Raw genomic sequence first — 26130 nt, 5'->3', positions numbered from 1 at the left:
GAGTGGGTTTCTGTCTCCACGCGCAGCCAAGCGTTCTATACCTCTTCCCCAGAGACAGTTCTATGAGCGTGTTCCGACTCTGTCTCTTCCCTTTGTCTCTCGGGCACTGCACGCTTGCGCCATGTTGGGCTGGGGATCTTACCTCCCCTGCCCGTCCCGGGCTGGCCCGTTTTCGGATCTCCCCCGTTCGCCTCCACTCACTCAGATATCCTTGAGGTTCTATTCCTTCTGGAGTTCGTATTTTCTCCTTCCACTCTCTCAGATGAGGGTAATATCCTTCTCAGTTCGATAAATGGTGCGGAGGGAGTTTACAGAGCTCCCTTCCTCTCGGCCATCTTGGCTCCCCAGTGAAGTTCTGGAGGCTGGAAAGCCAATATCAAGGTACTGGCTGATTTCATTCTTAGTGAGGACTCTTCCTGGCTTGCAGACAGCCACCTTCTCACCATGTCTTTCCAGGGCACCTAAACTCACTTGTCGCCCAAACCGTCCGTAGTAGTACAGTTTACCAGCAAAGTCCCCCCTGTAGTTTTATAATTCTTAAAGTTAGGAAGCAAAAATTGTTATTTTTTAAGATTGTTTCAACTATTTAAAGGCCTTTTCTATTTTTATGTAGGTGTTAAAATCTGCTTATCAATTTCTACCAAAAAAAATCTAAAGTATTTTGTTTAGGGTTATATTCCCACAGAACAATTTGAAGAGAATTAACATTTTACCAATGTTGAGGGTTCTCATCATGAATATGGCATATCTCCCCATGTACTTAGATCTTTAATTTCTCCCCACAAGGCTGTGTAATTGTCAGGGTACACGACTCGAACACCTTTCGTTAAATTTATTCCTGAATATTTTATATTTTTGACGTTATTGTAAGTGGTAATGTTTCAAAATTTCATTTTCCAAGTTTCATTGCTAGTATATGGAAATACAAGCAATTTTTGTATAATGACCTTGTATCCTATGACATTGGTAAATTCACTTGTTCTAATAGTTTTTCTTTGTCTGAGGATAAAGTGTTTTAATTATTCATCTCCAATATTTATCTCTTTTATTAATCTTCTTTAATTTTTACCTTGTGACATTGATTTTTATCTCCAGATAAAAATCTGTTCTTAGGGAGATAAGAGATTTTTATCTGTCTTATTTCTCCCACTGAACAGTAAGATCCTCCAAAGTAGGAATCATGACTTATTCAGAGTTGTATTCTCCACCATGCTTGACATAGGAAAGTTTCTGACATTTAAGAAGAGTTTAGTAAACATTCATCGATGTTGACATGAATGACAATGGGTGGAAGGGCCTTGGGACGTCTGTTTTGAATCTGACCACATTTGGTGTTGACCTCTAAGTGTCTATTTCTTTATTTTGAAAGAAAGAGAGAGCACATGAGCAGGGGCAGGGCAGAGAGGGAGAGACAGAGAGAATTCCAAGCCCTCCACATGCTGTCAGCGAAGAGCCCAGCCAGGGACTTGACCCCACCAACTGTGAGATTATGACCTAAGCCAAAATTAAGAGTCAGACGCTCAACAGACTGAGCCACCCAAGAGCCCCTGGTATTGATCTCATAAAATGAAGTGGCAGCTCATAAATAGGCAGCCACTGATAAAATATTTTTAAAAAATTAATAGTTTCATATGCTGAGTTCTATGCAAATATTTTATTAGAATATCTAGGCATGTCCTGGGTCAAGTGACCATTTTGAACCAGGAGGCAAAGTAAGACCCATTGCACTGATGTGGGATCATCGAGCCCAATGATCAAGAAAGAATTGCTGAGACATTTTTGCTGCAAAAATGTGTTTTTATCATAGCACGGAGACAGGACTTGTGGGCAGAAAGAGCTGCACTGTGATTGTGAGAAGTGGTTGATTATACAGGGTTTTCTATCCTATGGAGATGAAGGTGACATTAATGCTCCAGAAAATTGAGTCTACAGGTTCCTGGCAGTCTGACTATTACTAAGATTGTGTTTTTCAAGGCACTTGGGTGGACCAGCTGGTTAAGCCTCTGACTCTTGATTTCTGCTCAGGCCATGATGTCACAGTCATGGGATAGAGCTCAAAGCTCAGCACAGAGCCTGCTTAAGATTCTTTCTCTCCCTGTCCTTCTACCACTTTCCTATGCACACGAGTGCATGCACTCTTGCTCGCACTCTCTCTCTCTCTCTCTCTCAAAAAAAAAAAAAAAGATTGCTTTTTTCTTGTAAATCATTAAGACAGTTACAAACTTTAGTGGAGTTTCATTTCCTACATGACTGGATCTTGATCTTTATCGGTTCATTATTTTTCTTCTGCCTTTGTTCTTAAGCAGTGAGGAGTGTCTGAGGAATGTTCTACATACCTCTCCTTAAGACAAGGGAGATTTACAAGGTGTCAACTCGGTGTTTTGCCCTCAACTTGCCTTTTCCCTCCCATCAACTTACCCTGACTCTAAAATTTTAAGCACACAAAGAACTGTTGACAATAGCCATAATGTTCAGGTTCACCAACGGTGAGCCCCACTTATGTCAACCAAAGCTCAAGAGAATCAAAACTGAAATACTAGGATTTGTGGGACAATGGACCCACCCATCTTATACTCACCCACTAAGTACTAGTATCCGATTGATATTAAAGCTTTATCATCAGGTTCAGCAGCAAACGTTGATTCAAAGCTTTTTCTAAAATACCATATAGTAATAAGTGCTTGCAAGTATTGAGAACTCAGGCCAAGCATTGTGCCAAGAGACAAAGTATCTAATGTCATGTCATTTACCTATAGTTGGTGGCTCCTAAGTGCTAGAGGCAACACCCAAATAAGATCTAGGTCCATAATATGTGAACTATACCTCCAAATGCCATGCCATGGTGAGGGGGCATCCTGGCCACCCTTCTCTAGACTGCCTTGGGACCTGGTCTCTGAGTCATAACATCAGGGACCACATCTGCATGCTGTGTGTCCCCACTGTCACCCAAAATCTAGCCCAGTAGCTAATGTTATGCCTAGATCTCAATATCGTCCCCAAAAACCAGAGACCACCAGGGAGACCGAGTCACGCATGCAAAAGCAAAGGGCATTTATTATTACGGGCTTAAGCTCGCCGGGCTTAGGCTCAGGCTCACAGACTTCACCAACACAGTGGATCCGGGCTGAGAGCCCCGAACAAGGGCTGAGCAGGGTTTTTATGGGGTTTGGGAAGGGGGAGTTACAAGAAATTGTGACATAGGTACAGTGACCCAATCATAATGGTACAACAGTATTGGCAGCAACTTTAACCATACATTTTATTTAGAGCATTTGTTACTTTTGGCGGGACCAATCACAATATTTAGTGCTTTTTCAAAAATAACCAATACAAGGTGGGCTAAGGACCCCCACTTAGGGTGTAACTAGCCTTAAGCAATAAGTGATTTTCTATAGCTTCTATCTCTAGGCCTGCCCTTAGGAACATTAAGCATTTTAGCTGGCCGCTTCTGATTGGGTGTTACTAGGGTGGTTCCTGGTTGAGCAATCTGTGCCCTTTTATTGTCTAATGATTCTGAGAAACTGACACTTAGGCCTCCAAGGACAGAGGGGAAACTTGAGTCCTGTCATGGAATCAGTTTGATTCAGACCTGTATCCTTTCACTAACACTAACTAGGCACTCAGCCAAGTCTTGTAAATGAAACAACATACTTCACCAGTGAACCCTAACCACAACCCTCATATTTGTCTGTTTGTTTCTCAGCAACTGAAATTTTTTTCATCAAAATAGTCTGCTCCGGGGGCGCCCGGATGGCCTAGTCGGTTGAGCTTCCGGTTTCAGCTCAGGTCATGATCTTGCAGTTGTGGGTTTAAGCCCTGCGTCAGGCTCTGTGCTGATCTCTAGTTCAGAGCCTGGAACCTGTCTTTGGATACTGTGTCTCCCTCTCTCTCTGACTCTAACCTGCTCACGCTGTCTCTCTTTCTCTCTCAAAAATAAATAAAACATTAAAAAAAAAAGTCTGCTCCGATGCTGAATTCACCCAGTTCTCCTAGGAATTCCAGGTAACCTACCAATGTTTGCTTTATGTTTTTCAAACTATGTTGAAGCATCTTTCTGGTAATTTTTAAATACTATACAGAGACCACTTTACTCCTGAAGATGCTTTTTGTCTTAAGGTCTGTTTTATTTGAAACGAGTATCTTGTCTCCAGCCTCCTTTTGTTTAAGATTTGTATGTTTTATCTTTTTCTATTCTTTTCACTTTTAGCCTTCCCATGTCTTTCGTAAAAGCACATGGCTGAATTTTGTGTTACTGTTTACCAAATTAGTCTAAATCTGTTTTAGGTAGTATATTTAACTCATTAACATCTTATCAATTATTTCAGTATTTGGGCTTGTTTCTACCATAAAGCTTTGTGCTTTTTTTTTTTTTTTGGTATGATTTTTTTTCTCCTTTTTTTAAAATTTTGAGTTTCTGGCATCTTTGCGTTCTTATTCATTTCTTTCTCTTTTCTGGTTTGGAACTTTTAAACTCCATTTCAGTTGTTTTAATGGTTGTCCTTAAATGTTGGCAGTTACAGGTGTTTTTGAAACTTTGCTTTGTTTCACTTATAAATGATCTATTCTCTTTCAAAACTGCTGAAGGCGGAAAGCTTCCACCTATTCTGAGAACAATCTGTCAAAAGCCTGGCAATAAAGGTAACAGAAGAACAATAGAATCGTTAAGAAAAGTGTTTTGTGAGTGTATTTCAGATACTTATAAGTAAATTGCAGATACTTATAAACAGGAAATATCTAGACTTCTAAACCTTCACAAAGACAGAAGTGTTGACTTACCAAGTTTTGTGCAAAAGGAAAATTACTCCTTTTATCAAAAAAAAAAAAAAGGGTGCTTTTAAAACCAGAAGGAACTTTTGCAATCTAATCCAAGCTCTTTAATTCAGAGCTGGGAAATAGAAAATCCAGAAGGTAGAAATAATTTGCCCAAAATATTGATTTGTGGACCTAAGATACACGGGGAGATAATTTCCATTTCTGCAACTTTCCTAGATGGAGATGCAAGAGAAAATCCAAGCATGAAATAATAAGTATGAAAGCATGACCTTTTCTTACATTAATCTCTATCCGAGTAGGACCAATAGACCATTTACATCAGTCATGCTAAAGGGAAGCCTCTGGCAGGTTAAAAAAAACCAGTCTAGGGATAGTTGCTACCACATTGCTGATTTTAATTTGCAAGTCATAGTGATAAGGGAGCAAAAGGCAGGCTGAGGGCAAAGCACAAGCTAACAGCCCATAAGCCTGACCCAGATGGGGTATGTGTGACGTTCCTCAGGCACTCAGCTGACCTAGAACAAAGGAAAGGGAAAAACAACTGACAGAGATCACAGTCATGCAGGACCAGAGTCTCCAACAGTTTGCAACTGTCTTAATGATTTGCAAGCAAAAGGCAATCTCCAGAAACCTATAGACTCAATTTCCTGGAGCCCTAACATCACCCTCCGCCCCATAGGATAGAAAATCTTTTTATTAATTGGCTGATTGATTTAGAGCATAAAAGTGGGGGGAGGGCAGAGCGAGAGGGAGATAGAAGATCCGAAGCAGACTCCATGTGACTACAGACAGCCTTGCTGTCTCTTGGTGCTCAAACTCAGGAATGGGGAGGTCATGACCTGAGCCGAAGTCGTGCTTTAATTGACTGAGCCACTCTGGCATCCAGGATGGAAAATCTTACATAATCAGTCACTCTTCACAACCCCGGTGCAGCCCTTTCTGCTCATGGGTCCTGTCCCAGTGCTCAAAAAAAAAAAACACTTTTTTGTACCAAAGGCATCGCAAGAATTCTTTTTTGGCCAGTGCCTCTGAATCCCAACACTGCAAACCACATCAACAGGCCTGCAATCTAGGTGGTGGCTGCTGCCAGGGTGACCACGGTGGCCTCCGTTATCAGCAAAATCCACATGACTCCTTTTCAAGAAGGGAGGTCAAAAGACCTATCTACACCCTCAGAGTTTTTTGTTTATGGTCACTTTATTGAACTAACAAAGCATAATATATTAATCTCTAATTGCTAATCACAAAGGTCATTAGATATGTCTATAAAGAATTGAGCTTCCAAAGTCTTAAAGAAAATCACCCATTGCTTTCTAGATACATCTTTTATACAGATGGGAGGAAGATTTATATAGTACTTTCCAAACTGATACTTTGCAGAATGACAGTTCTAACAGGTTTTTAAGGGGTCTCTGGGAAAAGGTGCTTCAGGATCAAATACACATATGAAATGCTGGATTAACCAAAAGCCTAATAAATTTCAATGCAGACCTTATCAGAGACTCTTCCGTGCTTAATGTACAGAGGGTTTTCTAGCTTTGAACAACAAAATCTTTTCCTCATGAGAGCTTTCATGGAGCACATGTTGAAAACCATGCTTTAAAGAACTGCAAGGTTTTGTGCAAACAGCACAATATCTTTCTCATTAAGCTTTTTTTGTTTTATCGTGGAAAAGACCCACAACATAAAACTTACCACCTACCCATTTTTAAGCGTGCCGTTAAATGGCATTAAGCACATTCAAAGTGTGCAACCATTTCCACCATCCATTCACAAAACTCTTTTCAACTTGCAAAACTGAAAGTCTGGAGCTATCAAACAGCCCCAATCCCCTTGCCCCAGCCTGGCAACCACTGTTCTATGTTCTGTCTCTGTGAATTTGACCACTGTAAGTACGTCATATAAGTAGGATCGTGCAGTAGGTTTGTGACTGGCCTATTTCACTGAGCATAATGTCTTCAAGGTTCACCCATGTTGTAGCAGGTGTCAGAATTTCCTCCCTTTATAAGGGCCAAATCGTATTCCATTGTACACATATACCACATTTTGTTTATCCATTCCTCTGTCAGTGGACACCTAAAATGTTTCCACCTTTTGGCATCTGCGAATAGTGCGGTCGTTACTCATGACGCTTTATTTACCATAAATTTTACTCTGATTCTATTAATGAAGTTAAAAAAACTTAGTCCAAAACTTTCCTTTCACCCACAAAATCCTTCCTGATGAATAAGGATTTGAGGCTCTGACTAAGGCTCTTAAAAGCTTTAGATAAGCCAGCTGACAGCATTTCTAACAGGCACTCTGTCCCAGTCTTTCAGGGGAAGTCTTTGGCAGCCACACAGAACCTTCCAGAGAGCACACATAGCTGTCTGACTATCCCTACTCCCTTGCTCCACTTTACCTTCTTCCACAACAAAAAGTGGTCCATTCCACATGGCTTCCACCCTGGGTAGGAAGCCTTCAGAGGCCTCATGTGGGTGCCAGATGGTGAGCTATGTGACCTCACCTTGAGGATTTGGGCTTTTTTTCTCATTGGGAGAAGATAGTCTCCCCTTCAGGGAAAGGGCCTTTCATCAAGTATTTAAAACCCAGCAATTAGCTTCTTTAGTGGGTTGGAATTTTATTGCTCTCCATCAAAGCCTTTTAGACTGCTCTCTATCTTTTAAGACCTTAAAGAACAGAGAGGAGCTACTATGTGCTTTTTAAGGTCAGAGAAGAATGAACTGGCACGGCCTCCTGTCATGAGGGAAGAAAGCACGAGGCTGCGTTCAGGAAATGGCAGGAAACCGCCTTATCCAAAGAGTACAGGGTGGGAGGGAAAGAGACTAAGAAATACTGGCGGAAAACAAAGACACCCTTCCAGTTTCTAAGATTAGCACTTTCCAAGAGGACAAAGGGAATGTTAAGTTGAAGTATCTGTTCCAAGTGCAGGATATAAGGGTGTAATCAGTGGTCTTGTCCTTTCTTGTCCCTCCTTTTCTTGAAGCCAAATTTTGCAGCTCCAGACTGCCCTGATCCCAGGTGCCTGATGCTCTCCAGCCTGTCCAGCTTGCCTGTCCTTTGAGATTTAAGTAAATGTGGGTTGAACTTGATCCTGCATAGAAGAGCACTTGGCACGCTTCTCCCACCACTATTGCTGGGACTCCTTTGGAGGCTTTATTTCTCCTGATCTTCTCTCGATCTAGCTCTCCCCTTCACAGAAGTCTCATTCTCTGTGACATCTTCCCTCCTGCAGCTTTTTTCTTCTCCACCTCGCAGCCACCCAAACCTGGAGCTCAGTCCCTTTCCCTTGTTTCTCCCAAGCACCACTATACAGGCAGTTGCGAAGAAGGTTTCACTGAAAATCTTGGGATACCAGCAGGGAGCTGAGCGTCCCCACAAATCCTGCAAGATAGGACCCAGAGCTTTTCACCTGCTTCCCCTTCTCAACTGCGTACATCTTTCTAGGTCCTCTCCCCAACACACCTTCAACCTTTCCCTAGATTATTCCTTGTGCCTTTGGTAGAAGGTGGGGATGGGGGCTGTCCTCACCTTGTCCTTTCTTAGGTTGCCCTTAAACACTCAAAATTCTGTTTTAATATTTGTGCAGAATGGCTTAGTCCTCTTTGACTGATGCCAGTCAATCCAGGAACTCTCCAAGGGCTATTCTTTCAAGTCAAAAACTTGCACATCAAGTTGTTTTGCTAAATATAGTCCTTTCAGTAGAATCCTGATATAATAATTATTAATATTAAGCATACGTTTCCTGATAAGAACTGACCTTTGCTTAGATGTCTCACACTCTTCTAAAGATAGTGCGGGTTTGACAGAAATTAGGGCAAAGTCCTGGGTGAGTCTCCTGCTGGCAGACTGCCCAGGCAGATGCAATTCATATTCACATTACAATCTCCACCTTGCCTGCTGTCATTTCCATGTCTTATCTCTGTGCCAACATTTCCCAACCTGCTCCTGAAAGCCCAGTTACATTTTCCCAATCAAGCATGGACTTTTAAGGGCCACTGTTTGAGAGCCCTCACTCCTGTACTTAAGGCAACATTAAGATCCCAGAAGAAATGCTAATATTGACAATTTGCTAACACACAAGATTGGCTTCAGAAAGAAGGGGTATGGTGCCAACAACCAAGGCTGGGAATTACAAAGAGAAATTCTATTCTTTTTGGCTATAGAATCGAAACCTCACAAGGTAATTTCCAGCAGAGTTTTCTCATTGATTCATTTGAGCGCCTCTTCCTGCTCCTCATCATTCTTCACCTATTTATGGTAAACTTTCTGCCTGATTGGCAGGAAGCATGTATAGAGCCAGAAAGAAAATAGCTTCTGCTCCAGGAGGATTTTGGCCATACTTGGTAGCACCAACCTCTTGATTTACAGGTATGACCGGGCCAGAAGAACACATAGAGCCTCAAGTCCTGAAAAGATGTCCCAGCTGTCCCTGCCCTCCTTTGTCCTTTTCAAAATCTTAAGTGTGTGCATGCTTCTTGAATCTTTAAAACACTGATTTCTTTGGATGCTAGAGCTGCTGGGGAAAGTTTGATGAGGAGCAAGATATTTACATGGTCTCATGTAGTTATTTACTAATTACAAAGAAATTGTATGTACTCATGGCAGAGTAAATACTCAGTACAGGAGTCCCCCCTTATCTGCAGTTCTGTTGTCCGTAGTTTCAGTTACTCATGGTCAACCACGTGGTCTAGAGGCAGATGACCCTCCTCCTGACATACCATGAGAAGGTCAACAGTAACCTACATTGATGTCACAATGCCTGCATCATTCATCTCCCTTCATCTAATCACAGAGACATTTTATCATCTCACGTCATCACAAGAAGAGCGAGTACAGTACAATAAGATGTTTTGAGAGAGAAAGGAAGCACATTCACCTAACTTTGCTAGAGTATATTATTGTAATTGTTCTATTTTTTATTTTATTATTATTACTCTACAATAAAAACATTATAATCTCTTACTTGCCTAATTTGTAAATTAAGCTTATCATAGGTATACATGTACAGGAAACAACATAGCACATATAGGGTTCAGTACTGTCCCCAATTTCAGTAATTATTTACTAATTGCAAAGAAAAAATTGTTACTCTGCAACAGAAAAACCTGACGGACACCACTGTAACCCTGTGATCAAATCAAACATCAGTGATAATGGACAAACCAACACCCCGTGCTTCCTGATGTGATGCACCAAGAAGGACACAGAATCATTTTGGTGGTGTTCTCGTCAAAAATGCATCATCTGACTATAACCATAAGGACACATCAGACAAACTCAAACTGAGAGATGTCCTTAAAAACAGCTGGTCTGTACCCTTCAATAATGTCAAGAACATGAAAAGCAAAGAAAGGTTAAAGGAATCTAAGGAGGCATGACAACTACATGCAACCTGTGATCCTAGATTGGATCCTGGGTTGGGGGGAAAATAACCATAATTGACATTATCAGGAGCAACTGGAACAAATGAATATAGACTGTGGCTTGAACCAATATTACATTTCTCGATTTGAATCATTGTACTGTGATCATGTAAGAGAAGAGAATGTCCTTTTTCTTACAAAATTCACACTGAAGTATTTAAGAATAGAAGCACATGATATGAACAACATACTCTCAAATGGTTCGGAAAAATAAGAATGTATGTGGGGAGGGGAGAAAACAAAGGGAACAAATATTGAAAAGGAAAAGCTTATTGCAGTTGGGATCTTTTCTGTTTGGTTTCAGTTTTGTTTTGATATGCCTATTTTGTGTGTTCCCTGAGAACATGTTTAATCAGCCTGTTCCAGTGATCCATCCAGGTATTGGCCAACAGCACCAGATAGGCCATCTGCCCCCTCCATCCCAGAACACAGGGAGCTTTGTCAGTGCCAAGATTAAGGTAAGGCAAATGGGGTCCTCAGCTTGGGCATGTTTAATAGGGTGCAAAAAAAACCCTCAGTAATCGACATAAAAACTATTGTAGTGCAATATCTTTTTAAACTAAAATTAATGCCAAAATGATGAACAAAATATGAGCATTTTAAATAAAGACAGAATCCAATACTGTCATGCTGAAGCATAATTTTAATGGTTAGTTTTCTCCAGAAGTAGATTTTGGAGAGACTATTAATGACTTTGCTTCCATCAAAGGCAAGAAAGTAAAATGATAATAAATTCTTTCAGGGAATATAAAGAAAAAATTTAACTTAAATTAATGTAAGTTTTAATGTACTTGCTTATCAATTTTTCAATATTCCTTCAACTTCTTTAAGGTTCTAGAAATAACATTTAAAGACAGGTAAAGACATGCTTATAGGGGTACACATTTTTCCTTTGGCCCTTGGCACTAATATGGCTCTGTGCAGTGCTGGCTTCAGTTAATAGGAAGAATACAAATCAGCTTTGGCCCACAGATTTCTGAGGGTTGTAGAAAGAGAGCCCAGAAGATGTCAGAAGCCATGGGTATGCTTTTTCACACAGCCCTGAGTGAAACCAGAGGAGAGTTTGACAGAGTAAAAACCACATAGTAACCAAATGGGGAGGTAAGATACCTGCAGAGGTCAGGTATGTGCTTCCCAGGAGGCCACTGGTCCATGATGGGAAGTGAGAACAAGAGCTGGCAAGATTAGGTTTCACACTGATGGGACAACCACTTTCTCATGGAAGGACAGCAAGTAGAATAGGCCCACATCACCTAGTCTGGGTCTAGTTTCCTGCCAGATGTAGGTGGAGTGTTACTTTTCAAACAAATCATGTTCCTCTTGAATGCCTGACTCTGTAGGTGGAACCTTTTCCAGGATGGGTGAGTCTCAGTCTCCCTACCCTTTCTCTGTCACTTTCCCTTCTTACAAATTCCCACCTCTCCCAGCTTCCTTCTCTCCTTCCATTGTCACTCTTGTCTGGCCTCTGTAACTACATCCTTCATTCTATCTGTGGGGAAAATGACAATAGAGTGGGGGCTAGTGTATGCTCCCATTGTGTGGCCTTAATAAAAATGCTGGTAAGTTGTATCCTTACATTTAATTCTTTAATCAAGACTTTCCATGCTCTAAGCTTGGAAAAGCATCTGCATAGAAATGGCAGGTGGAGACTGAGGTGGAAATATAAAACCCTAGACTTGAAATTAAAAGACAAAAAGACTCTTATTTGCAAAATCTTCTCTGCAGAAAGGCAGGTGGTTGAGTGTTTATTAGCTTAAGGCATTGACTACCACAAACTGAACACACCAGTGTTTTGTTTCCTTTATAAATATAATCCAAAATCCTCTGAGAATTTCCTTGAAGTCATCAAGGGAAGAGGCCCTGGAAGAAGAGATCGGACCTCATGATACTCAGCATAATGGTGGGATTAGATTTTGCCTTCATAAAATTAGATACTTTCTAAACATGCCATTTGAAATGGATGCTGATAGCTTACATAGAAAAGAGGACATATTTCCCCAGTAACTACTAAAGATCTATAAGTGTTCACATCATTTGTCCAAGGGAGTAATATAACTCTATAAATGAGTCAAAGTCAAAAGTCAACATCCATTAATAATAAAAACTCTTAACAATTAGGTATAAATGGAACATATCTCAACATAATAAAGTCCATATATGATAAGCCCATATTTAACATTGGACTCAAAGGTTAAAGGTTGAAAACTTTTTCTCTAAGATCAGAAAGGTATCCACTCTCACCACTCCTATTCAATACAGTACTAAACATATAGCTGGAGTATTAATGTATGAAAAAGTAATGAAGAGTATCATAATTGGAAAGAGAGAAGCAAAATTGTCTCTATTTCTAGATGACATGATTTATTTTTTACATAGAAAATTCTAAAGACAATCAAAAAACTGTTAGATCTAATCAATGAATTCAGTAAAGTTGCAGGATATAAAATTAATGTATAAAAATAAGTAAAAACATAATTTTTGAAAAAGAAAAAAAATCAATTCCACTTACAGTAGCATCAAAAATAATAAAATACTTGGGAATAAATTGAAGAAGATGAAAGATTTCTACTCTGAAAATTATAAGACATTGACTAAAGAAATCAAAGAAGGTCCAAATAAATGGAAAGGTGTTTCATGTTCCTGGATTAAAAGAACCAATATTGTTAGGGGCACCTGGGTGGCTCTGTTGGTTAGGCATCTGACTCTTGGTTTTGACTCAGGTCATGATCTCATGGTTCATGAGTTTGAGCCCCGCTTCTGGCTCTGGACTCACAGGGCAGAGCCTGCTTGGGATTCTCTGCTCCCTCTCCCTGCCCCTCCACTGCTTTCTCTATCTATCCCTATCTCTCTAAAAAATAAATAAATAAATTTTAAAAACTTTAAAAAAGAACCAATATTGTTAAAATGCCAATACTACCAAAGCCATCTCTATATTCAGTGTAATTCCCATCAAGATTCCAATGGCATTACAGAAATATAAAAAGACACTCCTAAAATTTATATGAAATCATGAGAAAACCTGAGTAGCCAAGAAATCCTAAGAAAAAAGAACAATTCAAGAGGCATCACATTTCCTGATTTTAAGCTATACAACAAAGCTATAGTCAGCAAAACAGTATAGTACTCGCATAAAAATGGACAAATAGGCCAATGGAAGAAAACTGAGAGCCCATAAATAAACCCAAGCCTATGCAGTCTACTAATATTTGACAAGGGAACCAAGAATACTCAATGGAGAAAATGTTTCTTCAGGAAATAGTTCTAGGATAATTGAATATTCACATGTAAAAGAATGAAACTGGACTCATCTCTTAAATTACTCACATCGTTAAGTCAAAATGGATTAAAGACTTAAATATAAGACTGAAGCCATGAGAAACTCCTAGAAGAAAACATAGGAATAAAGCTCCTTGACATGGATCTTGGTAAGGATTTTTCAGATATGACACTTAAAGTACAAGCAACAAAATAAAAAAGAAATAGGAGAGACTTCATTGAACTAAAAGTTTCAGCACAGCAAAAGAAACCATCGACAATGTGAAAAGATAGTCTATGGAATGGGAAAATATATTTGCAAATCATACACATGATAAGGGGTTTATATCCAAAATATATAAAGAACTCTTCAACTCAATAGGAAAAAATAATAACCCAATTTAAAAATGGGCAAAGTAAAGATATGAATGGCCAACAGGTACATGAAAAGATGTACCTCTAGTACATCACTAGTCATCAGGGAAATGCAAATTAAAACCACAATGAGATATCACTTTATGCCTGTTAGAATGGCCATCATCAAAAGACAAGAGGTAACAAAGGCTGGTGTGGATGTGGAGAAAGCAGAATCCTAGTGCACTTTTGCTGGAATTGTACAGCCATCATGGAACACAGTATGGAAGATGTTCAAAAAATTAAAAGTAGAGCTACCATATGACCCTGCAATTCTACATCTGGAAATACATCCAAAGAAGTGAAAACATTAACTTCATTAACTTGAAGTTAATGAAGTTCATAGCAACATTATTTGCAATAGAAAATTGTCCAGACAGATAAAGAAGTTGTAAGACAGATAGATGATAGATAGATAAATAGATAGAATATTATTCAGACAAAGAACATGAGGAAATCCTACCATTTGTGACAATATGGATGAGGTAAGTGAAACAAGTCTGACAGAAAAGACAGGTACACTATGATCTCACTTATGTGTGGAATAAAAAGACAAAAGCAAAAACAAAAAGACAAAAAAACCAAACTTCTAGAAAAAGAGATCAGACTTCCATAGACTTGTGGTTTCCAGAGGTGGAGGGTGAGGAGAGGAATAATTGGGGGAAGGTTGTTAAAAGGTACGTACTTCCGGTCATAAGATGACTAAGCATTAGGGATGTGATGCACAACATGATGACTATAGCTAACACTGCTGTGTGATATATAGGAAAAGTTGTTAAGAGAATAAATCCTGAGAGTTCTCATCACAAGGAGAAAATTGTTTTCCTTTTTTTCCTTTCTTTTCTTTTTATTGTATCTATATGAGAAGATGGACGTTAGCTGAACCCACTGTGGTAATCATTCCACGATAGAGCATTTGCCCACTTATCTGCAGTTTTCACTCTTGTCTTCCAAAGAGCACCTCACCACTCAGCTCCATCAGCCTCTGTCTGTGAAACTTTTCCTGTGTTTTGCCCTGCCTCTGTGTCACTGAGCTTAGTACACACCTACATCATTATACACGTGGTTCTACACCACGGTTGTCTGTGTGTCTGTTTCTTCCACTAAACCATCCCCTTGGATAAGAGAGACTATGACTTATTTATGTCCTCAGCACACATCAGAGTAAATACTCTGTACAGGAGTCTCCCCTTATCTGCACTTTTGCTGTCTGTGGCTTCAGTTACTCATGGTCTAGAGGCAGATGATCCTCCTGACAAACCGTGAGGTCAGTAGTAACCTAAATTGATGTCACAATGCCTGCGTCATTCGTTTCCTTTCATCTTATCACATAGGCATTTTATCCCCTCACATCATCACAAGAAGAGCGAGTACAGTACAATAAGATGTTTTGAGAGAGAAAGGGACCACATTCACCTGACTTTTCTTAGAGCGTTACTATAATTGTTCTATTTTTTATTATTTTATGGTCATTACAATAATACTATTATAATCTCTTACTGCCTAATTTGTAAATTAAGCTCTATCATAGGCATATATATATATATAGGAAACAACATAGGACATCTAGGGTTCAGTACTATCCCCAATTTCAGGCATGCACTGGAGGTCTGGGAACATATCCTTCATGGATTAGGGGAACCCCTATTCATGTAAATCAAACCATCATACTCTACACCTTAAACTTCTACAATGATGTACGTAAACGATTTCTCAATAAAAACTAGCAAAAAAAAAAAGAGTGAAAGTATTTTTCCAGGAGAATAAAATGGTGGAGATGTATTTGAGAGTGAAAGTGGCTGTCCAGGGGAATAAAACATTAAGGACTCAGTGTTGGTTGAGATTTTATTTTTAAAACCAACTGGGACTGGCCTGGGCAAATTGAAACGTAAGATCATGCTGCACGCATACCACACTGAAGTGCGTCAGTTACTCTGACTAATTTACAGACAAACCCAAAGGATTACCAGATTTGAATTAGGTCGAGAGGAAGACAAGCCTCTGCAATTAGTCCAATTAGTGAAAGCTGCCCAGCCACTTGGGCCTTATAACCCAGAAGGTCCCATGATGCTCACAGTGTCTGTAGCAGATAAGGATACTGTATGGACTCGCTGGGAAGCCCCAGGAGCAATACAGACCCCTCAGGTTTGGGAGCAAGGCCATGTTCTGCTCTTGGAATGTCTCCTATCCATTGAGAAACAGCTACTGGCTTACTGAGCCATGGCTGAGACTGAATGCCTGACCATGGAGCCCAAGGCACACTTTAAACACCATTGCTCATTATGAGCTAGTATTATCTGAATCCAAGTTTATAGCACTGGACATGCACAGCAGCAAGCCAAATTGAGTAGAAATGGTTCTGAAACATAAATAAGTTTTATGAGCAGGTGGCTCAGTCCCCCATGGCACCCACTCCAACTATATTGCTGCTGCAATTGGAATCACATCCATTCAGTTTGCAAAAATGCAGTCATTCTCCAAGACCCTGCTACCTTCCAGCCAGGTCAACAGGCAAGTTAAGTGAGAATGTAGAAGGAATTACTGTCCCTGCATCTTTGAAACCTTTGGGGGTAGTGCAAACTACTGCAGTTCACTTGGGCATTTGTAGGGAGAGGAAGTCCCGGGGCTTCTGCTCAGATCTTCCTACCTTAATAGCCCTCAGTCTATAAGTCAGGGAGCCAATTTGGTGATATTGCCAGTTCCCAGTGGGTCTATTCCAGTCATGCATTCAGGAACTTGGGAAATAACCCATGGGAAATTCAGACTTAGTAGGTTTGCTGTAAGATGGATTTAGACCCATACTCCATTTATCACACAGCTTGCATAGATCGTGGATGCATTTCAGGTCTCCAGGAATTAACATGAATTCTCATTTGTTGACTACAATTCCTAAAGATATTGTTATTTCTCTTTCCTCAATTCACCATCATCTTGATACGTGAATCCAGGTCCCTTGTGGGAAATCATGGGGGAATATCTACACTATGTGATTGTGGTAGCTTCACAGCTCCCTCTTCAGAGAGACTCAGTCTCTCCTTCATTCAAGAGGCTCCAAGTCAATGAACTGGCTTGAGTGGGTTCAGGGTGAGAGGACACAGTGCTACTGGGGTGACACAAGCTCAGTGCCTATTGCCCAGATATCAAATGTTTCCGACTATCTTTACTACACCAGTTGGCTGCCCATTTACCAATCCCAAAGACACTGACCAAATAGCCACAATGAGTCACCACATTCAGATTGCTGTTCCACCCCTAATTACCATTCAGGAGCTAGGCCCATGCTGTCTTAGGCATGTAAGTGCTGCTGCTTAATCTCAGCCACTCGGAGGGTGCATTGTACTGCTGGCCTCACCTTCACCCCCAGCTAGCGAGAAACAAACCATGCAGTGCATTACAACATTATGGGGTTTTGCTCACTAGTGCATTGTTTTCAATGCTTTGGGTCCTCTTAGGGACATAGTGGAATGGGGGAGAGTCACACCTGAAAAATCTATCCCAACCTTTGTCTCCCTAAGCCTTTGGATTCCTTCTTTTCCACTACAACGAGGAAGTCATGGCACCTCAGCTTCACTGAATTAGGCCACCGCTGAGTCCAGACTTCAGTCAACTAAACAAGCGAACTGAAAATAACGATGCCAGCTGCTCAAGATCTCACAGAGCTTTCAAAATCTCTGGCCATCGCACCTATACCAATAAATGCAGTTTGAATGCCATTATCATTCTGAGAATGATATGCCATTATCAGCCTTGGTAGCAAATACTATATTGGTCAAAATTTAGTCAGAAGAGTGGAAGCCACCTTTCAGCTTCTGTGGACCACTTCTTAGGTACTTTCAGCAGAAAGGGATTTAATACAGAAGATACTGTTTAAAAGTATTCAAAGGACTGGACTCCTGAAATGGGGAGAGGGAAGAGAGGGACTGTTACCCAGAGATCAGGCACTGCAAGAAGCCACTACCAGCTGTGTTCGTTGGCCTCGGCTGCCACAATGAAGTGAGACAAGGACTGCCATCATCAAGGGGAGTGTTCACAGCAGCTGGGACTGGGATGATAGCTAGGGACGAGGTTAGAAGAGAGACTTGCTTGCTAAATTGGATGTGGGTTGTAAGAGAAAGCTGTGGACAGCTCCAAGATGGCTTGTGGTGATTCTTAATACAAAGGCCAGAGTGGCCCTTGATCCATGGACATCTTCTCTTCTCTCTCCATGCTTACTTCTATAGTGATCTCACCCAATCTCATGGACTTAAATGCTATACATTTCTGGGGTGCCTGGGTGGCTCAGTTGCTTGAGTGTCATCTCTTGACTTCAGCTCAGGTCATGACCCCAGGGAGCTCACATTCAGCTCCGTGCCAAGTGTGGAACCTGCTTAAGACTCCACCTTTCTCTGCCCCTCCTCCACTTGTGCTCTGTTTCTCTAAAATAAATGAAAAATATTTTTTAAAGCTATATATTTCTATGTAGACCACCAGCCCTAATACTTAACTCCTATATAGTATCTTCAGACTTGTACAACCAACTGTTTTCCCAAAATTATCTCTTAAATGACTAACAGACCTATCAAAGTTATTATATACCACACTGGAGTTAATTCTCTTTTAAGCTTTTCAAAAATGCTTCTGATATTTGTATTGATGTTTTCCATCATAGTTTCACTCAATTTCTCAGACCAGGTAAACGCCTTGGCATTATCCTGGACTTTGCATCTTTGTCTCACACCTTATATCCAACCCATTAGCCAGATATAAGCTCTACTTTAAAAGATGGTAGGGGTGCCTGGGTGGCTTAGTCGGTTGAGCATCAGACTTTGGCTCAGATCATGATCTCACAGTTCATGGGTTCGAGCCCCACATTGGGCTCTGTGCTGACTGCTAGCTGAGAGCCTGGAGCCTGCCTCAGATTCTGTCTCTTTTTCTTTATGCCTCTCCCCTGTTCATGCTCTCTCTCTCTCTCTCTCTGTCTCTCAAAAATAAGTAAATGTAAAAAAAATAAAATAAAGTAAATTAAAGATGATATAAGTCCAACCACTCCTCACTCTCTCCACCCTAACTAACCCTCTGGTTCTTGCCACCACCCTACCTTACCTGGACCCCCGCCCTACCCGCTGGCTGGTTGGCTTAGTTCTATATTTGAGCCCTTACTGACTGTTGTCCACAAAGCAAGCAGAGTCATTCTCTTAACAGGTAAGTCAGGTCATGTCTGGCACCTGTCCACTCCCTGCTCCTCAATGGATAAAACTTACTGCCTTCTCCGTCACTCACTAAATCACCAGGCTAAATCAAGGAACCATGAAAGCCTTCCAAACACTCCCAAATGATCAAGACATAAGCCTAGGCCTTAGGAACTTTGCCAGACCTCTTTGGAACTTGTATTTGATTCTCCACCTTTTGAAATAACATCTAAGCCTGTCATCCTCAGCCCAAATTCCTCAAGCCCTACACATCCCTTTCACCAATTTCTCAACAATCCCTGCAGTGAATGGGTCATAATCCTTCAAACACATTTATCTCACTTTTTCTTATTTTCCAGGTAGTGATTGAAAGAACATGGGTTTGGGAATTAGCCCACCAGTCTCTCTAAGTCTCATATCTTTCATTCATGGTGTGGACACATTACCTACTTATCAGGGTTTTATGACTTAAATGGGATAAAATATACAAAATGCCTGGTTATAGTTAGTTCTCAATAAATGTTTCCTTTCCCTCTCCCTTACCCCAATATCTAGTTACTTTCCCTTTTTGCTTTTTCTGCTTCTTTTACTCCACTTTCTTCTTGAATCAAGAGTCAGCTTTGTCCTCGTTCAGCCAAAAGAGATCCTTCCAAAACAAAATGGAAATTGAAGCAAATGTCCAATTGTTTTGACATTCTTGAACCCTACTTTTAATGATGTGCAGGAAGACTTTGAGGTTAAAGCAGCAAGTTGTGCCATTTGGAACTAACTTAATTATTTGGCTTCCCTTGACTTGAAGAGACCAGGTTTTTCTCCTCTACCTGTCCAGACTGACCAGTTTCTTCTATTGCCAGAAGTAATAAGATCTCAGAAACATGGGGGCTCAGAGAGGGAAATTCAATGTGGAACCGAATTCATTCGATAGGATACTTAAATTTCATGGCTTGCAGAGAAACTCTATTGTGTTGAAATATGAATGTGTTTGGCTCACACCATGTTTTTATTTATATAATATAGCTTAGTATAGTCAAAAAGAAAAAAATATTATATGCAGACCTTCTAAGGTATCCTAGTTTTAAACTGTGCCCCCCATTTTATGAAAGAAAAGTGGAAAGCAGTACATAAGCTTTTGTAAGGAAATGAAAACCCCTGAAAAAATTAGGTTCCTAGAGATCTTTATATGTGGGGAAATATGGTCATAAATCCAACGAGCAAACTGCTGGCAGACAAGGTAATCTGTGGCCTAGCTTTAGCAGAGCAGAACCTTGATTACACCTGCAAAATGTTACCAAGGACCTGAAATGGATTGAACAAACCATCTATCATTTCAGGGCAATTTTCCTTGTTTACAATCATCTCTACATGTTATTCATCTCCGATTTAATAATATAGTACATTTTTGTGTGGAGTTTTCAAAAACATCGTTTTCTGTTTCATTTATAAAGAAGCAGTTTTTCAGTCTCATGTGTATGTCCTTGGAATCCTGCTCACATGGAGCTAAGGTGACCAAACCCTTTGTTTGCAGAGGCTGGTCCCATCCCTTACCTGGAGGCAGCTCAGGAAGGAGCTGAGTCTGCAAGAGAGGTAGGTGATTGCCCAGCTTCCCTGGGACTTGACTCCACCCAACTGGAATAATTCTGTGGTGTAGAGAAGTGACACCTACCTCCTATCAAAACGGATGATCCGGAAAGATTTAAGCAGAAAGAATCCATCCAACTGAAATAAATGTGTCTGGCCAAGAGAGCAAAAATCACTGAGCAAACTTAAGTGACTTGATCACTGAGCTCAGGTCGGTCTTTTCCATAGTCCTTGGATCAAAGAGACTAGGCTCTAAGTTCCCTTGCGCTGTATACACACAAGCAAATCAGGCAGCTTGTTTGCCATGTTTATAATAAACAACAACAAGGGCAAAAAGGAGCTACCACTGATACTAAAAGGAACCGATCTTCACTCATAGGGAATTTAACTTCACTTTCCTTAATTTAGAGGTTGAGGTGGAACAAGGTAAAGCCCACGTTTCCTATCCTATTGCAATAGTATCTATATTTTTGGACAGGCAATTAATAATTCTGCAACTTTTTTTTTTAAAAAGAAGCACCAGCATATTTGCAGACAAATTTATAACACACTTTACTACAAGGTCTGTGCAGGTAATAAAAAATAAAATAAAATGTAAAAAGCAAAGCATTTCAGGGACCTTCTTAGAGGTCAGTAGGCAGCAGTGGGGACCATGACAAACTTCACAGCCGATTGGATGGTACATGCTTAGAATAAGTGGGGTAGCTGCCGCTCAGCTCCCACTTCATGTTGTTATGTAAAAATTCAGTTTCAAGAGTAGATGAAAATCTGGGTTTTTAATTTTTTTCATTTATTGTAGACACAATTTAGTTTAAACAAGCAAAATATTTCTGGGACTCCATAGCTTTCAAACTCCAATTAAGCCAATCTTTCTGACATTGCTGAGACCCCTGATGTCAGGTGAGGTCCAAGAATAGTCACTGATGAGGTGACCACAGGAAAACAAGGTATGAAAAGGGGAAAATGAGTTCAGCTTGGAGCCACGAGTTTTAGCAAAGGGCAGTCAGGGACGTGAGGACATTCTCCTGGGGAGTATACCCAGACTTATGAGGCAAATTGAAGGGAAGAGTGGAGACTGAGAATTAGCAGACCAAGAAGTAGGAGGACAACCAAGAGGGGGAAATCACAAACACCTAGAGAAAAGAGGAGGTTATGGAGGGAGGGGTCAGGTGGAGTGGAGTGCTACCCGGAAGCAAAACCTTTTACTTGGTGTCTTAGTCAATTTGGGCTGCTGTAACAAAACTATCAAAGTCTGGTGGTTTAAACAACAGAAATGTATTTCTCACAGTTCTGAAGACTGGGTAGTCCTAAGATTAAGGCCAGCCAATTCAGTCCCTGGTAAGGACCCTCTTCCTGGTTATGTCTTCAAGTGCTGGAGGGAGAGGGAAAGAAGAAGTAAGTTCTCTCAGAGCTCTGCTTATCCCATTATAAGGGTTCCACCTTCATGACCTGATCACCTCACAAAAAACCCACCTCTTAAAACCATCACATTGGGCATTAGGGCTTCGACACATGAATTGGGAGGGATGGGACACAAACATGCAGGCCATAACACTTGGTAAGGACAAGAAAGTGTCCGCTGGATTTGGTCATGAGGAGGTCCTCAGTGGTGACCTTAGTGAGCATGCCAGACAGACAGAAAGATCAACTCCACTGACCCAACCCTGTGTGGTCCCTCTCACATCATGCCAGGGTTGGTTTGTGTGACAGATGACATGTGATGGAGGAGGTGCTGTGTCACTTCTAAGTTTGGGTTACAGAGGACTGTGGCACCTTCTTAAGTCTGTTTCTCTCTCTTTGGTCTCTTGCTATAGGAGAGGCAAGCCTCCACATTGTGAGAACCCCCATGGAGAGGGCTCACATGGAATGAATGGAAGCCCCTGAACAACAGCCAGTAAGAACCAAGGGCTGCCAACAACCATGGGAGGGAATGTGGAAGTCTCCTCTGGTCTCGGTTGATCCCTAATTGATTGTAGTTCTCCTGGAAGCTTTATTGCAAGCCTGTGAGAAATCCTGAGCCAGAACCATCCAGGTAAGCCACTTTCAAATTCCTGGTTCCTGTAAGATAGCAAATATTTGTTGTTATTAATTGTTACATATTGAAGTTATTTGTTACACAGCGATAGATAATTAACACTTTGAGAGCCGTTTCAGTGGAGGGATGGGGTAGAATCCAAGACCCAGCAGGCTAACTAGTGAAATGGTGAAGAGGAAATGGAAAAGGGCAATGTAGAGGAACTCTGTCAAGAACTTGACTATAAAGAATGGATGGGTGATTGACAAAAATAGCAAGGATTTAGCATCAAGAAAGTGTTTGATGGTTTTTATACTTTAATGAGAGAGGCTTGATCATGTTTTTATTTGGGGAAGAAAAAACTGATAGAGTCTGATGATAAAGATCATGGGTTGATGCTGTTTCATCAGTGCCTTCGTGGAGGCAGAGAAAAGAGGGCACGTTCTCCTGGTGACAGGAGGACAGGGAGGGCACAGATCATGGAAGCTGTGAGAGGGAAGTGACATCCTAATAGCTCTCTGTGTTTGACTCTACATCTTGCTGGTTCTAAAACAGAGGCTGTAAATCTGCCATCTCCAAGCTGCCTAGGTTCCAAGAACTTTAATGTGCTCCCAAGTCTTCACTCAAGGAGAAAAAGTAAGGGCCCTAATATCAAACTGTAAGAAAGGAATAAATTCACAATATGAACAGTTTTAGCTTTGTTCTGGGCATGTTATTTCATATAATCAAAGCTATAAGTGTGTAAGTGTAGGAGACCCACGGTTTTGGGTTGATTGGATACTGAAGATAGAAGGATTCCTCTCTGGACCACAATGAAGTCATTCCATGAAAGGAAGGGACCCATGAGTCTAATCTCATCTTCAGATTGTGTGATAATTCTCTCCCAGCCTGAACTTTCCCTCTTTCATGCTTTTATTCACTGTTTCCCTCCATCTGATTATGTTCTTCACCCCATCCTGGGCACAGGCTTAATGCGATCACTCCTAGCCAGTTTAAAATCTTCCTTCTTTGTTTCCTAATGCCGGCCCCTGTCTGATGTGTCTTCTGATTCCTGTAGCATTTTCTTTGAGCATTGTATTTTTGTGTGTTGTGACTTGTATTAGTTATTTGTATACTTATAATAGTGCCCCAGTTACCCTAACACACTTCTGATTCAGAGATTATGGCACATTCACCTTCATTCATATGTAACCAGATTCATAATAATCTGGTTTTTATACTTTCATAATAATCGGGTTACATGGAATACTGTATGTAAAATAATTCTAACATAATCTTTGACACATAGGAGGTTCTCTTTTATGGCTTGCCTTCCCTTTTGAGTGGACGGAAGGGTTAATGTCGATGAATGGTTGTGTAGACTGACCAACAAAGGAAGGGACTCTGGTGTTTTTATCTGTCCTCAGAGCACCCCAATAAACAGAATGCTGTGTACTTTAGGAATATCTTACCTCATTTTAGCCTATCTGTGGGGAACACATGAGACAATTACATTGAAAATCCTTTTCAATTCTGACAGCTACCTGATTTTCACTGAGAAGTGGTTTAAGGTCATCCTGATAATAAATATCCAATATCTCTACAGTTCCAGCTCTTGGTTTCAGAGGCCCCTGTGGCTCTGTATTTTCCACGTCAAACCTGCCAAAATGAGGAAAAGTCCCCTGTACTGACTACTGCAGAAGAGGTAAGAATCCATTGGAGTTCAGAGAAGGCTTTCTTACTCATCACAGAATTAGTGTTCATAACTTCTCAGTGAGATCCGTTGGGCAAGTGTTAGTGCCATTACACAGTAAAGTTTCAATTACATTTCATTCTGCTGAAATATATATGTTGATTGTGTTAGGAGCTATTTGCTTTTCTTGGTGACACAGGTGTGCTTGTGGTTTTATTCTCATTTGAGCAGATATTCCTCTTCCCTTGGCTTTGAAGTAAGAACAAAAGTGGAAGTTACACAGAAGGTCCAAGGTATAAAGGAAGAGAAGGAAAACCTGCACTAATGTACATAAGTCTGCAGTTTATAGAATGTCCACTGTGCCGTCCACTTGCCAGTTGGCACTCTGACCCTTATAGCAACCTCTTAAGACAAATGTGATCCTTATTTCACAGGCATGAAAACCAAAATCTCATGATATTACTCAAGTTTCCACAGCTAAAATGCAGCCAAGTTAGGATCTCATCCCTCTCCAAAGCTTTAGTGTTTGTCACTACACCAGGCTGTACTTCCAGCTCATGGAAGGAATAGAACCTTCCCTGTACTTTTGTTCAATTGCAACAGCTGTACCAACTCGTTGAAACTTAGTCTTTTTAAAAGCTGTCTCAAAAAAAACCCCCAACTGTCTCACACAATGTATTTTTCTAATTTACTTGTTATGTTGATCTATTTTTAACATAGAGAAAACTATGGGGAATAATAACACAAGATTAATCTACATGCCCACTGGCAGAACACAAATTCTGGCAATTCGCCATTTTGCTCCCAATCTTTTGTTTAAAACAAATTAATCATACAGTTGAAGTCTCTAATATAACTTTTCCTAATCTCATTTCCCTTCCTCCATTCCCAGAGACAACAGTTCTTCTGAGATGAGTTTGTATCACACCTGTGTTTTTATACTTTTACTGCATGTGTATATCATAAACAACATTTGTTATTTTTCTGTGGAGTTTTTAAAACATTCACTGATTGGTACTACACTTTAGGTAATATTCTGCAACCTTTATTTTTGCTTAATGTACTCTGAATGTATTGACAACTTCTCCTTGATTATGTGTTTTGGACTAATTTGTTCATCTTAACTCTGTATAAATGAGGATTTTATTGCATGGAGACTAGCTATTGATTACCTTGTTGATAAACATAGAGGTTATTTCTAAATTTTTGATGGCAAATAATGCGACCACATTCTTGTACATGTCCTCTTGAGTAGAGAGATGTGTGAGAGTTTTTCTAGACTAGCACTGTCCAGTAGAGATGTGGTTACACTCGTACTCAGAGGGAGGCAGGTGAGGCATAGGAGGCACCAAAAAACTCAGTAAGGAAGATAAGTAATATTTTATTGCAGCATTTAAAAGACAAATTAATGGGGGGGGAAACTCTATGAAGAACAAAATATCAAGGATCAGTAACAGTCTGAGGCATCTTAAAGCCTGAGACAAAAGCAAAAATAAATAATATTGGGGCACCTGGGTAGCTCAGTCTGTTGAGCCTCTGACTCTTGATGTGGGCTCAGGAGGTGATCCCAGGGTTGTGGGATGGGGCCCTACATCAAGCTCCGTGCTGAGCATGGAAACTGCTTATGATTCATTCTCTCTCGCTCGCTCTCTCGCTCGCTCTCTCTCTCCCTCCCTCCCACAGCTCCTCTTCCCCACTCACATGCACCCCTCTTTCTCTCTCTCAAAAAAAGTAACATTGATCTTGTCCTCTTTTCAGAAACTCCTAACATATTAGTTTTGACAAATATTGCAGAAAAGAACGCTTAATCCTACATTCCCATATGTATTT

At 40.5% G+C, this 26130-nt stretch overlaps 1 long non-coding RNA gene across 1 annotated transcript in view; it reads left to right on the top strand.

The window, feature by feature from the left end:
- LOC115289127 overlaps positions 1-26130 on the top strand; it is a 42505-nt gene that overhangs the window by 6935 nt on the left and 9440 nt on the right. Inside the window, exons 2-3 of the long non-coding RNA XR_003907397.1 lie at positions 22429-22646; positions 24214-24312. This is a non-coding gene — a long non-coding RNA (uncharacterized LOC115289127). The remainder of the gene's footprint in view (positions 1-22428; positions 22647-24213; positions 24313-26130) is intronic.

Source organism: Suricata suricatta, chromosome 4, assembly GCF_006229205.1.
Source record: "Suricata suricatta isolate VVHF042 chromosome 4, meerkat_22Aug2017_6uvM2_HiC, whole genome shotgun sequence".
Taxonomy (NCBI): domain Eukaryota; kingdom Metazoa; phylum Chordata; class Mammalia; order Carnivora; family Herpestidae; genus Suricata; species Suricata suricatta.
Note: the sequence above shows the minus strand (reverse complement) of the source record. Positions and strands in the feature narration are given on the sequence as shown.